Source organism: Podarcis raffonei, chromosome 13 (assembly GCF_027172205.1).
Source record: "Podarcis raffonei isolate rPodRaf1 chromosome 13, rPodRaf1.pri, whole genome shotgun sequence".
Lineage (NCBI taxonomy): Eukaryota > Metazoa > Chordata > Lepidosauria > Squamata > Lacertidae > Podarcis > Podarcis raffonei.
The window spans coordinates 18,004,238-18,020,376 of record NC_070614.1 but is presented as its reverse complement, the minus strand read 5'-3'; positions in this window follow the sequence as shown (position 1 = coordinate 18,020,376).

Here is a 16,139-nt window from a genome sequence, read left to right as displayed (position 1 = left end):
CAACTCTTGCCAATGTAAGTGGAAAAGAAATGCCCCTAAAATTTCAGGCAGGCAGCATCTGTTCTTCTTCTGAAAAAATGAGATCAGGCTTCTAGGCTCAGCAATTGATGCAAGTAAAATACCAGTTTTTCCCCTAAAGTTGCTCAATTATTTAGAACCTTTTGAGACAGTTTTCTGCAGAATATGGAATTACTATTTGGGGGAAAGGGGACGATTTGGTGCACACAGGGAATATATGGTTTGTTAGTGGTGGGTTTAGTTATTTCCTTTCATTTTGCAAACTTTGCCTTCAGGGTTTAAAATGGGGGTGACTCACTTGCGATCCTCCAGAATTTGCTAGACTATAGCTTCCAGTGCCAGTGGTCATTGATCATGCTGGTACAATGTTTGGTTAGCTACCCCTGGTTAAGCAGCCCCTGGTTAGCTACCCCCTGGTTAAGAACGTGAGGAGTACAACCTTCCTTGGCAGGTGTCTCACACTTGAGCTGTAAACAGCTTTCATAATTTACAGTACAGTGGTACCTCGGGTTACAGACGCTTCAGGTTACAGACTCCGCTAACCCATAAATAGTACCTCGGGTTAAGAACTTTGCTTCAGGATGAGAACAGAAATCATGCGGTGGCAGAGGGAGGCCCCATTGGCTAAAGTGGTACCTCAGGTTAAGAACAGTTTCAGGTTAAGAACGGACCTCCAGAACGAATTAAGTTCTTAACCCGAGGTACCACTGTATTCATTAAAAATAGCAATAGAATCACCAGACTTTTAAAAAGAAGCAGATACAGTGGTACCTTGGTTCTCAAACTTAATCTGTTCTGGAAGTCCGTTCCAAAACCAAAGCGTTTCAAGACCAAGGCACCCTTTCCCACAGTAAGTAATGCATAACGGATTAATCCATTCCAGACTTTTAAAAACAACCCCTTTTAACATGAATTTTACTATCTAATGAGACCATTGATCCATAAAATGAAAGTAATTATCAATGTACTGTACTATAAAATAAATATGACAGTATTGTAGATGATTAAAAATTAAAATTATTATTTTTTTCTTACCTGCACTGATGATAGTCATTGTTTGGATGGGGGGCTTTTATCCATTTCCGCAGTCAATCAATCAATCGGTAGCTGAACTGGGTTCCATGCAGTCACAAAAACAAATTAACAGAAAAAGCCTCAAAAACAAAAACGCAAAATAAATAGCAAAAACAAAAGTGCCATTCTGGAAGTGTGTTTGGCTTCTGAAATGTTCAAAAACCAAAGCGCAGCTTCTGATTGGTGCAGGTGCCCCAATAAAAATAGCAGATAGCCTTATTAGACGTTTAGCTTCCAAAAAACATTCGAAAACCGGAACACTTCTGGGTTTTCGACATTTGGGAACCAAAGCATTTGAGAACCAAGGTACCACTGTAAATGCATAAAATGTTAATGGACTCCAACTCCCATCAGTTCCAGCATAGAAAATAGAGATGATAGGAGCTGGAGTCTATAACAGCCTTTGGAGGCCCACAGATTTCTCACTCTTGCCATAGAAGTGAAGCCATTTTCCTCTCTTATTTGGAGCATTTGCACCCTGCTCTTTGGCCAAAAAACCTCCCAGACAGTGGTGTGCAGTGGAATTTTTTGTAGGGGAACAGTTAGGGCAGCCATGGGCAAACTCCGGCCCTCCAGATGTTTGGGACTACAATTCCCATCATCCCTAACTAACAGGACCAGTGGTCAGGGATGATGGGACTTGTAGTCCCAAACATCTGGAGGGCCGGAGTTTGCCTATGCCTGAGTTTGGGCCAGAGGTGCCACTTGTGAGGGTGATAGGGGGTACAGATGTTGCGCATGTGAGCATCGCGTCTTCCTAGAAGCTTCCCAGCTTTGGGGAAGGAGGCAACAGGGGAACATTTAGGGAAATAGCCTAGCCCCCCTAGTTCACTTACTGCACCCCACTAGCTCCCAGTCCCAGAGTGGCTCTTATACAATCAAGACAGTCCCTGCCCCGACAGACTTACAGTCTAAAAACAAACATGGCACACAAGGGGGAAAGGACAGGGAGGGAAGAGGAAACTCAGAACTCAGACACCCCTTTCTAGACAGTGGTTCCTATAAAGAGCAGCTGGCACAGTTCAGGGGCAGGAGGTGCCCAGTGGATCTGGCCTCTCACATCAGAACTGATGAAGTGAGCGTTGCTTCTGACAGGAATTCAGAAAAAGGGGGTTTGAGCAAGTGGGGCAGTGAGTTCCTTGGGGAGGGCATTCCTCCCCCCCCCCCAGCCCCACTCTAGCACCGCAGAACAGGAGTGGGGAACCTGTGGCCGTTCAGATGATGTTTGTTAAGTTGTGGGTGAACATATCAGACGACACAGCGATTCTTCAAACAGCTCTTGTTTATTCACAGGCCAGGACAGAACTGAACTGAAGGGTTCAGCCAGCCTGCTTATATAGAGCTCCAGTACAACGTAACTGTAACAATTTTCTAAAACTATCCAATCACTGAACATCACTTTCGATCCCTTATTTGCATAACTACAGTATCCCCCTGCTGGCCCAGGGTGAGAACTTCCGTACATAACAATGTTGGACTCCAGCTCTTGGGGAATCATCCAAACTTCGTTTTGTGCTGCGTTTCTAGGCACAGGGCCAGGCCTTAAAGCTCTGAACATTTTTGGTTTTTGTTTGTTCCAACGCTTCTCCTGGGAAAACTTGTGTTTTACCCCCAAACTGGAAAATGAGGGAAATGCCGGGATAAGCAAAAAAAACCACAAAAAAACCCTGCTCACCCACAGAGCTTCAAAGCGTCAACCCGCGCCTGGAAAGCGCAGCGCAATGGGAGGTTTGGATGAGTCCTCAGTTTGTCCTCTGCCTCAGGCAGCAAAATGTCTTTGGCCAGCTCTAGTTGTTGTATAGAACTATGCAAAGTTTAAGGCCAAGACAGTGAATGGGGCAACGAGGAGAAAAAGACCCTGACCAGGAGCTCCTGCCCAAGAGAAAAGCTGCATACACAATACAGTGGTACCTCAGTTTAAGAACAGCTCTGTTTACGAACTATTCGGTTTACGAACTCTGCAAAACCGGAAGTAGTGTCCCGGTTTGCAAACTTTACCTTGGTCTAAGAATGGAAGCTGAATGGTGGAAGGGCACCGGCGATGGGAAGCCTCAGTAGGGAAAGTACACCTCAGTTTAAGAACAGTTTCGGTTTAAGAACGGACTTCCGTAATGGATTAAGTTCGTAAACCAAGGTACCACTGTACATTTAACGCATATGCCTCCACCCCATCCGAATCCTAAGTACAGTGGTACCTCGGGTTACATTCGCTTCAGGTTACATACGCTTCAGGTTACATATTCTGCTAACACAGAAATAGCGCTTCAGGTTAAGAACTTTGCTTCAGGATGAGAACAGAAATCGTGCGGCAGCAGCAGGAGGCCCCATTAGCTAAAGTGGTGCTTCAGGTTAAGAACAGTTTCAGGTTAAGTACGGACCTCCAGAACGAATTAAGTACTTAACCCGAGGTACCACTGTACTATAGTTTGTTAAGGATGCTGGGAACTGTAGCTCAGCAAAGGATAAAAGACAAGTTTTTCCCAGGGTTCTGTGGGGCGGGAGGGGAAATGTGCTTCCAATGTATGGTGTATATGCAGCCGGACTGTGAGTGCGGCACACACAGTTGTGTGTGAAGGAAAATGAGAAGAGGAAGACCTGGCCCAGGGATGGATAGAGGAAGGAGAGGGAGGGGTCAGTTAGAAAAAGGGCTTTGTTTAACCAGGAAGAGGGAAACAGAGGACAAGGGCCTAGTTAGGGAAAGTCCACAGTTTTGCGGGCCAGCTGTGAGCTCACCAACATCTACAGCCAAGCAGAATCTCATTGTTCCAGCTGTAAGGGGAAAGAAAGCACAGATATTATGGGGGGAGGAGAAGGCATTCATCCATTTGGACTTTGGTCTCTGGTCTTCTACTCTCTTCTTGGGGCATGAAAGTGAAACACCCAATCCATTATTTTCCATCTTCTAAGGCCGGGATCCTATACAGTACATACTGTACTGTACAAGGAATAAGCCCCACCGAACATACCAGGACTTAACTTCTGAGTACAATGTGTATTGGGTTGTGCTTTAAAATGTCTGGAAGGACTCCTCCTGTTATAAATATGTCTCAGACAAAGAAAAGAAGCAACTTGCACATGCATATATGCACACCATGTCTGTTGATCCAGCCAACATTGGAGTATAAAGGAGCAAAGCTGTAGACCGCTCCATTGGGCCACTGAGGGAAATGAAAATCTCTTGGCCTACCAGTGCCGTTATTGCAGCTGGGGTCCTACAGAAGTTTTGAACTACAACTTGCTGATGGGTGTTGCAGTCCATTATCATTATGAGGGTGCAAAGGCTGTTTTATTGTTGTTTAGTCGTGTCCAAGTCTTCGTCACCCTATGGAGCAGAGCACGCCAGCCACTCCTGTCTTCCACTGCCTCCTGCAGTTTAGTCAAACTCATGTTGGTAGCTTCAAGAACACTATCCAACCATCTCATCCTCTGTCGTCCCCTTCTCCTTGTGCCCTCCATCTTTCCCAACATCAGGGTCTTTTCCAGGGAGTCTTCTCTTCTTATGAGGTGGCCAAAGTATTGGAGCCTCAGCTTCAGGATCTGTCCTTCCAGTGAGCACTCAGGGCTGATTTCCTTCAGAATGGAGAGGTTTGATCTTCTTGTAGCTGTTTTATTAGGATCAACCAAAATATCACTTGTTCTTTTCTCAGGTCTTTCTAATAAAATATCAACTCCTCATGACTTTTCGGTTGGTGTTCATTTAATTCACCACATTTATATCCTGTAGTTTTTTCCAAAGTGGTCAAGGCAACACTCATAGTTCTCCCTCTGCCTCTGTTTAATGCTAACAGCAACCCTGTTAGGTATTTTAGGCTGGTCCAACATCACCCATTACATTACTCTTAACATTTCTCCAGTGGAAATAGGGAAGTCCTAAGGAAAAACAGGATATTCCAGGATCGGAAAATCGGAAACTGAGACAGCTTCTGTAAATCCGGGACTGTCCCTGGAAAATAGGGACACTTGCAGGGTCTGGCACTGTGGTCAGCTGGGGATTTGAACCTGGATTTCCCTAGTCTAAGAACTCTCTTAACTACCACAGCATATTGAATTCCTCTACTGTTAAAAATTGCTTCAAAGTATTCTCATTTGGTTTCCCTGAAAAGAAAGCCCTAGACAAAGTATACTTCAGTGCCATTACCCGCAATTTCCAGAGAACAGAAAATGGCACAAATTGTAAAATAATGCAACTACTGAAGATGGAGGACCGAAAGGGAAAGAACATAACATTCTTCTCCATGGCTGTTACAAAAGTGGTTAGGCTGCGAACATAACGTCAAAGTACATTTTCCTCCTCAAAATAATTCTGGGCACCGTATTTTGTTAAGGATGTTGCTGAGGATTGTAAACTGTGAGGGGGTAAACTACAGTGCCCATAATTCTTTGAGGGAAAAGAATGTGTTTTGATTGTCTTTTAAAGGTATAAAGTGCATGCAGCTGTACAGGTCTTTTAATGCGCATTCACCTGAATATTGGAGGAAAGGATGGAGTTGCTTTATAATGGGGGGGGGGACTTGGGCCAGGGGGCCTCCTTCCCTCATGGTCGCACGTTGGGTGTTCTGGGTAGAGTGCCAGGGGCCAGATATGCTTGGAGGGCCGCATTGCCACACCCTGTTTTATACCATTAATTTATTTACAATATTAAAATAACCCTGCTTGCTGCAGGTTCAGGAATGGACAGCAACAAACAACAACCCAAGCGGTCTGACCTTTCCCATATTAAGTAGTGCCCTTGTTCATTTCCCCAAATATCTCTTTGGAATCACTTTGATTCCTTTTCGTGGAAGTAAAACACTGTGGCATTGTACTGATTCTCTGATAAGACCTAATCAATGGCCGCCCACTCCTCTCCCTTTTTTTTTATGCAATGCCCATGTTTCGGTTTTGATCCTATGTCTTTAATCCTCTCCTACCGTTCTTAGCAATTTCTCCCTTTCTGGGAATTCAAGAAAGCAGGGGATCCCCCTCATCCCTCCCTCTTCCCTGCCCAAACTCTGCAACTTGGGACTTTCCAAACTGCTGTGCTTGTTATTTCACTTCATGGCCTTGAATGAGGTTGGCTGGGGCTTCCTAGATTCTGTGGAAAAGGTGTGGGATTAAGTGGGGCATAGTGGAGCACAGACCAGGAGCCAGAATTGATTTCTGGCAGGCTTAATATGTCTGTTGAACTATTCTAGCTTTGCTAGAAAAGGTTTGCCCTATCGGCCACTGTCTTCTATCTGGTGCACTTGCCCCTTCTGGTATCTCATCAGGGTTGAAATGAGAGTCAGCAACTGGAAGCCATAAATTACAAGCCTAGAGCCACAGGGATGGGGAAACCTGTGGCTCTTGAGGTGTTGCTGGACTACAGCTGCCATCATCCTTGATTATTGGCCAAGCCAGCTGGGGCTGATGGGAGTTGAAGTACAACAACCTCAGAAGGGCTACAGGCTGCCCACAAGATGCTTGACCAAACAGAGAAGATACTGTTGTTCAGGGGTAGGCAAACTAAGGCCCGGGAGCCGAATGCACCCAATCGCCTTTTCAATCCGGCCCGCAGACAGTCTGGGAATCAGTGTGTTTTTACATGAGTAGAATGTGTCCTGTTATTTAAAATGCATCTCTGGGTTATTTGTGGGGCCTGCCTGGTGTTTTTACATGAGTAGAATGTGTGCTTTTATTTAAAATGCATCTCTGGGTTCTTTGTGGGGCATAGGAATTGGTTCATTCCCCCCCCCAAAAAAATATAGTCCGGCCCCCCACATGGTCTGAGGGATGGTGGAGTGGCCCATGGCTGAAAAAGGTTGCTGACCCCTGCTGTTGTTGCTATCCACCAGTAAAAGTACAAGTCTGACCTGGAAACCTTTACAATCCTTCCAGGTCGGGCTTTACTGTACAGGGGGGATGCTCCTTTAAAATGTTGACCTGGAGGCTCCTGACATATAAGGGAACAGGTGAATTGTTAATGTAGTATTTATGGCAGGAGTGGGGGGCTTGTGGTCCTCCAGATGGTGCTGAACTCCAATTCCCATCAGTTTCAGCCAGCATTGCCAGTTGTCAGGGATGATGGGAGTTGGAGTCCAACAAGATAGATAGATGATAGATAGATAGAAGATAAACATCTGGCAATCCAGAGGTTCCTGGTTTACAGAAACGTTGCCTAACATTTGTCAAATTTGGGATGGTTCATTCCATTTAAAAAGTTGGTTCCGCTGTTTCACAACTTCTAATCTAAACATAACTGCCAAACCTTTTGAGGATTTGCAGTGGCTATCTACTCAGAAACAAGTCCCGCTGAATTCAACATGACCTAACTCTCAGGCAGGCATGTACAAGATTGTTTTTGTCTGCTAGGACAGAGAAACACTCTGTGCTATGCTGGTATCTACTATGCAAACAATACCAACCTAGATAATATATTCCCTGACCACTTGATAAATGCAAAAAATGAAGTCAAGATGATCAATAAATGCAAATTTTATTTCTGTACAGGACACACACAGAGAGAGACCCATTACAAGGACAATCCTATAGCCTAATAACAAGTGAAATATGCATACATTAACGAACAATAAAATGTAGCTCCACGTGAACAAAATACAAAGAATGGATGTAGTGGCACAAAACAATTGTATTCTGAAGATAATGCCTGCCCCAACCAGATACGTTCTGAAAAGAATAACTACGGCACATTACTAAAATACAATAATTGCACAGAATTGCACAAAACTATTTATTTTATTTTATTTCTTTTTCTTTGATGATCACTCGTAGCCAAGTAAAATTGTCTTCCATAAACACGGTTTTAAATTTAACTGCTTAATATATATATACCACTTGACTGTAATAAAACCTCTAAGCAGCTTACAAGAAATATTAAAATCAAAATAGTAAAAAAGATAAAATATTTAAAGATAATTAAAATTAACAGTAAAAGAGATTCACACATGTCAATACTGTATGTGAAAATACTGATTGCAGCAACCAGATGTGTTCTGAATATCCAAATGCATTTCAACATAAAGTCTTATTCAGTGGTATACAAATAAAAAGGGGCATCTCCTTGTGCCTGAGCCCAGAGTGTTATGTACTAAAGTTCTCACCCTGGGCCAGCAGGGGGATACTGTAGATAGTTATGCAAATAAGGGATCGAAAGTGACGTTCAGTGATTGGATAGTTTTAGAAAGTTGTTACAGTAACGTTGTACTGGAGCTCTATATAAGCAGGCTGACTGAACCCTTCAGTTCAGTTCTGTTCTGACCTCTGAATAAACAAGAGCTGTTTGAAGAATCGCTGTGTCGTCTGATATGTTCACCAACAACTTAACACAGAGGACCCAGTATTTAAAACTATGCAAATAAATATGTATTCAAAGCTTATATCTAGTACCACAAGTCTGGGGCCAGACTTCTGTCAGGGGGTAGGGGCAACAATAAGGGTGTTTCTCTGAAGCGGAGCGAAGTTTTGAGAAGCTCCCTCTAAAAAGAGCTGATTCCTGAGATCAACTGGTCCCGTATTATGCAATAGGCTGTCTGTTTGTGATGACCAAACTCAAAGCGCTATAATCACCAGCCTGGTCTCAACTGGTTGGCAAGGGAGAAAAATGATTAAAAGAATGAATTCAATAGTAAGGGAAATGCGATGTTAACAGCCGAGATCTTTTGATAAGGTGAATTTCAACAAGAACAAAGGCGTTCAAGCTATAAAAGAGCTACACTAGATTAACAAGGGATCTCAGGTGGGTCTGATGACAAGGTCAAGCGAGATAAGCAGAGCACAGGTGCCCACTGGGCAGAAAGCCAGGTGAAAGGAAGAGGTTGTTCTTGGCAAACACAGATTTGAGGGACTTTCTTGTCTATGACCATATTTTAATCCCCCTCTTCTGCAACAACAAGCCAACCTTTTGTGCATTCTATATTGCTAATTCTGCTTTTATTATAAGTGCTTTGTTCCATATGAGAGAGCATAGCAGTTGTCAGGTTAACCGAAACTAATCAACGGCCTCCATGGAGACCAATTCTCCCCCCCCCCATGTTTTCAACATCTTGCTAATTTGTGCGCCATCGGAGGCACTCGCCAACTCACAGCGTCCTCCCGCGGTTTTTGCCTTTGCATTATGTTGTGCTCAGTGCTTTTTTCTTTAAAAAAAATGTTTAGGGGTACTCTCGTTTTCCTACTCATATTGAAATACTGCCCCTCTATGAGGCCAAACTTAGATTCACAAAATGTTTAGGGGTATGCGTACCCCCACGTACCCCCCAGAAAAAAGCACTGGTTATGCTCTAACCAATTGAGCTATCATCCAAAACCTGTCCGAAGTCCATTACAGTGGACGCTTGGGTTGCGAACGTGATCCGTGTGGGATGCATGTTCACAACCCACAGCGTTCGTAAACCACAGTGGCGTGTCTGCGCACGCGCGGGTTGCAATTTGGCGCTTCTGCACATGCGCAAAGTGCGGTTTAGAGCTTCTGCGCATGCGCAACTGCCGAAACCCAGAAATAACCCATTCCACCATTTCCGGGTTTCGGTGGTCCGTAACCCAAAAAAACACAACCTGAAGCGTCTGTAACCCAAGGTATGACTGTACAGTGGTGCCTCAGGTTACATACGCTTCAGGTTACATACGCTTCAGGTTACAGACTCTGCTAACCCAGAAATAGTGCTTCAGGTTAAGAACTTTGCTTCAGGATGAGAACAGGAATCGTGCTCTGGCGGCGCGGCGGCAGCGTTAACAGCCCCATTAGCTAAAGTGGTGCTTCAGGTTAAGAACAGTTTCAGGTTAAGAACGGACCTCTGGAACGAATTAAGTACTTAACCCGAGGTACCACTGAACGTGATATCGGTTTCATAACTTTTTGACCTGACAGTGTGTTGCGAATCATGTTTGTGTGCTATGCAAAAATCACGAAGTGGGGAAAACCTTGGAGGCAACCAGTGTCTCTACATAGCTCCACCCTTATTTCAGACATCGTGATCTATCGGTATATTGCATGTTTAGCTGGTGATATATCATAATTTTTAAAACCAGGTATTGCCCACTCCACACAGGATAAAACGGGGAGGAAAAATTTTCCACTCCTTTGACCATCAAATGCCGCAATCCACACGAATTATGCACATCTAAACCACAACAAAGCCAGCAGAACGCAAATACCATAAATGGGTGTGGAGGCTGAGGAAAAGGACCCTTCAGGCTTCCTCTTTCGTCTTCCTGGCCTTGGTCTACAGGCCACAACTGCAAACCAGAGGAACACAGGAAGCTGCCTCATGCTGAGTCCGACCATTGGTCTATTCAGCTCAGTGTTGGCTGCACTAACTAACAGGTTTCCCGAGTCTCTCAACTCTACCTGGGAACTGCTGGGGACTGTGATCTTCTGCGCACAAAGCAAACGCTCTTCTGCTGCATCCCAGACTCTCAAATGGTTGTAACTGTCAGAATTCCAAAGCCAGATAACAAACTTTTTTAAAAAAGAATGGAAATGGCTTATCAAATATTTACAAGTATATTGCAAACAGATAAAAACATTGGCATTATTATTGTAATAACCAGCAGTTTCATAAGAGTATACAGTATATTTAAAGAAAATAATTAAATGAGCAAATTACATGAAGTTGGTTATGCAGAAGATATTAAAAAATAAATTTCAGGAACCGCAGAAAGGGGTGGGGGGAGAAAGTGTAAATATAAACTTTTTAAAAAAGGAGCCCTGGGAATTGTAAGATCTATATATAAAGGTCAGGTGTACACCTTTCGAACGCAACTAGAAATTTCCCAAAACGTCAGTTTCCTTGGTTTGTTCATTGGAGGAAACGGTGACAGTTAACTTGCTTCGAAACTGGCTTAAATGTGTTGCGTAAATGTGACCTAAGAGCTTCTGCAGACAAAGCCTGCGGTGAGGACACCGTTTGCGGCAAGGACGCTTTGCTGACAATTGCTTTATCAAATAATAATTTATCCAATAATAATTGCTTTATCAGATAATAGCGCCGTACACTATGTACCATGGAAGAGGGAAATCTACGACAGGGGCTTCCACTGGAAGCCAGTCTTTTAGAAAAACAAATCATCCATAGGCATGGGTGCTGGGGAAGGGTAGCACATAATATGGGATTCAACTAAGCTTTACTCAAAGTAGACCCATTGAAAGTAATGACCATGACACACTCAACAAAAATCCCACCCCCGCCAATATTCATCGTTGTAAAAAAGAACATGTCACTTGCAGTGAAGCATATAATAATGTAGTAATATTTTCCACCCACCCACATTTTCTGTTAGGTCAATTAATTTCAATAGGTCTACTCGAATACCGCCTATTGTGGGATAGGGTTGGAGGAATGATGGGGAGAAACACAGAGAGAATAAGCTTTTTAAAATGGGTAGGACATTAAAAAATGCCTGGGGAAACATTTAAAGCACATTCAATACACGTAGCACATGAGTTTATGTCATAGCTGTCAACTTTTTTCTTTTTTTAAGGGAAATTCCCTTATTCCGAATAGGATTACTCGCAAGAAAGGGGAAAAGTTGACAGCTATGGTTTTTGTATTCATGTGATTTGTGCCCTGCTCGGACAGGAGTTGTTGTTGTTGTTTAGTCGTTTAGTCGTGTCCGACTCTTCATGACCCCATGGACCAGAGCACGCCAGGCACTCCTGTCTTCCACTGCCTCCTGCAGTTTGGTCAAACTCATGCTGGTAGCTTTGAGAACGCCATCCAACCATCTCATCCTCTGTCGTCCCCTTCTCCTTGTGCCCTTAATCTTTCCCAACATCAGGGTCTTTTCCAGGGAGTCTTCCAGGAAGGTGGCCAAAGTATTGGAGCCTCAGCTTCAGGATCTGTCCTTCCAGTGAGCACTCAGGGCTGATTTCCTTAAGAATGGAGAGATTTGATCATCTTGCAGTCCATGGGACTCTCAAGAGTCTCCTCCAGCACCATAATTCCAAAGGATCAATTCTTTGGCGATCAGCCTTCTTTATGGTCCAGCTCTCACTTCCATACATCACTACTGGGAAAGCCATAACTTTAACTATACGGACCTTTGTTGGCAAGGTGATGTCTCTGCTTTTTAAGATGCTGTCTAGGTTTGTCATTGCTTTTCTTCCAAGAAGCAGGCGTCTTTTAATTTCGTGGCTGCTGTCACCGTCTGCAGTGATCATGAAGCCCAAGAAAGTAAAATCTCTCACTGCCTCCATTTCTTCCCCTTCTATTTGCCAGGAGGTGATGGGACCAGTGGCCATGATCTTCGTTTTTTTGATGTTGAGCTTCAAACCATATTTTGCACTCTCCTCTTTCACCCTTATTAAAAAGTTCTTTAATTCGTCCTCACTTTCTGCCATCAAGGTTGTGTCATCTGCATATTTGAGGTTGTTGATATTTCTTCCTGCAATCTTAATTCCAGCTAGGGAGCAAAGAATCATGGGAAGCGTAGTTTGCTCTCAGAGGACTACAGTTCCCAGTAGTCTTAACAAACGACCCTTCCCAGGATTCTCTGGGAGAAGTCATGTGCTTTAAATGCATCCTGTGTCTCAGCCCGAAAATGTCATTTGGTGGATACCATCCAGTTTTCCCCACTGAAAAACATTTGCATTAATTAAGAGCATAAGAATAAACTTGCTAGAACAGAACATAGGTCCTTCTGCTCCAGCATCCTTTACCCCATAGTTGCCCCCCTCCTTAGCAACTGGTCCTCAGAGATAAACAGCCTCTTCACCTTGAGGGTCCATTTTGCCATTGCTAAACGCCTCCTGCATGAATTTATCTAACACCTTCTCAAGCCATTTAAACCAGCGTCCATTGCATCATCTGTTCCCTGTTAATTCCCTAGATTAAACAGGTGGATTAACAAAGGCCCTAAATATTTGTGGGGAACCTTTTCCCCTGTAACAAAATAACCCCCAAAACCCCCCTGAACTATACCTCTTTCTAAAAAATAAATAAATTGTGTTATGTACTGAGTTGAATAGGATCCAAAAGGCAGCAGTCTGATTGGTCCTAGAACAATAGGATCCAAAAGGCAGCAGTCTGATTGGTCCTAGAACAATAGGATTCAGAATGCAGCAGCATGATTGGTCCTAGAACAATGCAGCAGTATGATTGGTTGGCAGGAACTACCCAATCATGCTCCAGATAGAAGTGAATCCACAACCTGATTGGCTTACAGTAGAATTCCGGAATTAGCCAATCATGTGCAGCCCATTGTGTAAATAATGTATATAAAGCAGGTACTTTGAGGGGACATTCATTCATTCCTCCTCACCACTACGAGCTGAATAAAGAGCATGAAATCACTTTGCGACTCTGAGTATATTTCAAATTGAAAAGTGGATTTTCAGAGCTACTTTTTTTTAAATAACCAGAGTGTCATGCCCTTCCTCTTTAACTAAGTAAGGAGGGTGATTTACAGCCTGGCAGGATAAATGTTTACACAAAGGTTAGTATGCGTAGGACCTATTCCAAGTTCTCTGGGGGAAAGGATTGCAGCATGAGCTTCCCCCACAACCATCAGGTCAGCTCCACACCATACATTTTAAACACTCCCCACTTCTTTATTTTCATTAAAACCTCTAAATTATGACAAAAGAGGGTTTTGTTTTGTTTTTACAAAAAAGCACTAAAACCACAAGTGATGTAATATGCAGAAGACAATTACCATATTTTCCATGCAAGTAGACACACAAGACTTTCCAAGTAAATGAAAAAAGAGAAGAATTAAGAGTTAGCATCCTTGTTTCCCTTGCTTCTCAGTTGCTAATAGTCCAACAGAAATATAAAGAGTATGTTGTTGTTTAGTCATTTAGTCGTGTCCGACTCTTCGTGATCCCATGGAACAGAGCTCGCCAGGCACTCCTGTCTTCCACTGCCTCCCGCAGTTTGGTCAGACTCATGCTGGTAGCTTCGAGAACACTGTCCAACCATCTCGTCCTCTGTCGTCCCCTTCTCCTTGTGCCCTCAATCTTTCCCAACACCAGGGTCTTTTCCAGGGAGTCTTCTCTTCTCGTGAGGTGGCCAAATTATTGGAGCCTCAGCTTCAGGATCTGTCCTTCCAGTGAGCACTCGGGGCTGATTTCCTTAAGAATGGATAGGTTTGATCTTCTTGCAGTCCATGGGACTCTCAAGAGTCTCCTCCAGCACCAGAATTCAAAAGCATCAATTCTTCGGTGATCAGCCTTCTTTATGGTCCAGCTCTCACTTCCATACATCACTACTGGGAAAACCATAGCTTTAACTATACGGACCTTTGTTGGCAGGGTGATGTCTCTGCTTTTTAAGATGCTGTCTAGGTTTGTCATTGCATAAAGAGTATACACCTACCTAAATGTATTTAAAACACTCTTATACTGCTTTAACCATCATGGCATCATCCAAAATATTCTGGGAATTGTAGCTCTGTTAGGGGACTTCTAAGGACTCTCAGCATCCTTAACGAACTACAGTTCCTAGAATTTATTTATTTATTGCTGGAAACCATGATGGTGATGATTTTATTTGCCCATCTGACTGGGTTGCCCCAGCTTGAGTGGTTTCATTGTATGGTGTGGATGAGAGAATGGATTGTCCAAGGACACTCGCTGCATTTTTAAAGCTGAATAGATACAAAAATTGATCACATGCACCATCCTTCATATTATGACTCTTAACCTCTGTTGCAGGAATTTATGTATAGGTTGGGGGGGTTGCCCCTCCAGCAGATATCATGCACATGCAGCCCACTACCCAAATCAGCACAATCACTTTTGTGACTTTTGTGATTTGTCCCCACAAAACACTTCATCACAGTTTCTTCCTATCTATTCAAAGGGCCTCTGCTGCACAATACCAAATGTAAGAATTCACTGATAAATGTATCTATATACTGGCTCACTGAGAAAACTTCAGAAATTCATATAGACATGTGAGCTCAGCTACTCATCAGCCCCTCTGCCTGAGTGATAATTCCTGGCACCCTGATACCTGAGTGCCAGACAGGTAGCCATTCCAGAAGTAACAAACCCAGATGAAGACAAAATGGTGTGATTAACTTGGCTGGGAAACAGGGAAATGTAAATATCTCTTTTGTTACACTTGATGGGTGTTTGGTGGAGGGCAAGGAGAACCAGGGGGCAGGGTCCAGGATGCTCAGATTACTGCCACCAGACCACCCCTTTCATGATGTAACCGTGATGTATGAGTGATGTAGTTTGGGGTGTGTGACATGGGGATTAGAAGCTAATAAAAGTTTGGGTGCTCTTTTGTTCAGGGCTTCCATCTTGTTCCACCTTGTAGCAGGTGGGAGTCCTGTCACGACAGTCTTCAATAAAGACCAAGCCTACTGGCTGCTGTTTTGCTCTGGTATTCCTGGCTGGTGTCCTTGTTTTTTGTCCAAGGGAGTCCTCAGTTTCCTCCATTAACACCTCATTTATATTTCAGCCTTCTTTCAGTGATGTTTGGGTGGCATGCATTGATAGGGGCTACCCCACTTTATCCTGACAAGAACCCTGTGAGGTTTATGATTGGAAGGGGAATCTGATTTCCCAAGCAGTTACTGCGCCATACTGGCAATCACTCAGCAACAGGGAACATCTGAACTCATAACCTTCCTACACGTAATTCTTACCAGTTAGGCCCCACCCTCACTCCGAGTACTGTAAAACTTTTCACATAAGTACACCCAAAAAGACAAAACAAAAAAGAAAGGGGAAAAAAAGGAAGTGCTTTTACTTGAAGCGGGAAATAAAAAGAAAAACCTTTGCACAATTCGGGGGTTTACACGAAAAACACACACAAATGTATTGCGTATGCAAGTCTACAAAAATTCACACCATTTATCAAAACAGGTCACGTCATGAACTTTGTTTTTTATTCCAGCAATTTATCATACTGCTTAATTACAATAATACAGTGGTACCTCGGGTCTCGAACGAAATCCGTTCCGGAAGCCTGTTCGGCTTCCGAAACATTTGAAAACCGAGGCACGGCTTCCCATTGGTTGCAAGAGCTTCTTGCACTTGGTGGAAGCTGTGCCACACATTCGGGTTCCGAAGAACGTACGAAAACAGAAGCATTTCCTTCCAAGTTTTTGGCTTGGGA